Below are 1,590 nucleotides of genomic sequence, written 5' to 3'. Positions count from 1 at the left end.
GAGCTGCTCTTTGAAATATTCTGCTTAGCTCTTTTATCTTGTCATTCCTTCCATTTTCTTTAGATACTCTCCATTGAAGGGCAAGTTTCAATCAGTATGCTGAGCAAATAATCCAAGTGTTGTTGTTGTTGGCTGCTGTCAAGTCAGCTCCAACTCATAGCAACCTTATGTACAAAAGAATGAAATACTGCCCAGTCCTGCACTATCTTCACAACCCTTGCTACTATGTCAATCCATGTCATTAAGGGTCTTCCCTTTTTTCACTGACCCTCCGCTTTACCAAGCATGATATCCTTCTCCAGGCACTGGTCTCTTCTGACAACACGACCAAAACACATGAGATGAAGTCTGGTCATTCTCACTTGTAATGAGCATTCTGGCTGTACTTCTTCCAAGACAGACTTGTTTGTTTGTCTGACATTCCAAAATATTTTCATTATTCTTGGCCAATACCACCCACAATACAAATGTGTCAATTCTTCTGTAGTCTATCTTATTCATTGTCCAGCTTTTACATGCATATGAAGCTATTAAAAAGTACCATGGCTTGGCTCAAATGCACCTTATTCTTCAAAGTATTATCTTTGGTCTTAAACACTTTTTTAAAGAGTTCTTTTGCAACTGTTTTATCCAGTGCAATCCATCTTCTGATTTCTTCACTTCTGTTTCCACGTGAATTGACTGTGGATGTAAGTAAAATGAAATCCTTAACAGCATCATTCTTTCCTCCATTTACCATGATGTTGCTTGTTGGTCTAGTTGGAAGGATTTTTGTTTTATGTTGAAATGCAATCCATACTCAAGGCCACAGTCTTTGATTTTGTCAGTGTTTCAAGACATCTTCACATTCAGCAAGCCAGGTTGTGTCACTGGCACATCATAGGTTGTTAACGATTCCTCCTCCTATCCTCATGCTGTTTTCTTCATCATATCGTCCAACTTCTTGGATTATTTGCTGAGCATAGAGATTGAATAAGTATGGTGAAAAAAGTTATATCCACAACACTTCCTGATTTTAAAACTTTCAGTATCCCCTCATTCTGTTTGAACAATTTTCTCTTGTTCTAAGTTCCCTATGAACACAATTAAATGTTCTGGAATTCCTATTCATTGCAATGTTATCCATAATTTGTTATGATCCACACAGTCAAATGCCTTTGCATAGTTAATGAAACACAGGTAAATGTCTTTGTTTTCAGCCAAGATACATCTAACATCAATAATGTCTTCCATTCCATTCTTTTTTGATTTTGGCTTGTATTTCTTATAGTTTCCCATCCATGGACTGCTACAACTGTTTTGGAATTATCTTCAGCAAAACTTCAGCAAAAAGACTGCAGCCTTGGAAGCCCTATTGGGCAGTTTTACCCTGTCCCATAGAATCACTATGAGTCAGAATTGACTTGATGGCAAGAGGTTTAGTTTTTATTTAACGTTTAGTGTCTGTTTCCTCCAACAGAATGTAATTTCCATGAGTATATGGACTTTTTCTGTTTGTCTTTGTGGTTGGTTGTTTTTATCCCCAGCTTATTCTTACCATATAGAACACAAGTGAAGAATGAATGGGCTTCTCCTCCTATTCAAAATCAT

Source organism: Orycteropus afer, unplaced genomic scaffold, assembly GCF_000298275.1.
Source record: "Orycteropus afer afer isolate SDZICR_OR568_19922 unplaced genomic scaffold, OryAfe1.0 scaffold00299, whole genome shotgun sequence".
NCBI classification, from domain to species: domain Eukaryota; kingdom Metazoa; phylum Chordata; class Mammalia; order Tubulidentata; family Orycteropodidae; genus Orycteropus; species Orycteropus afer.
Note: the sequence above shows the minus strand (reverse complement) of the source record.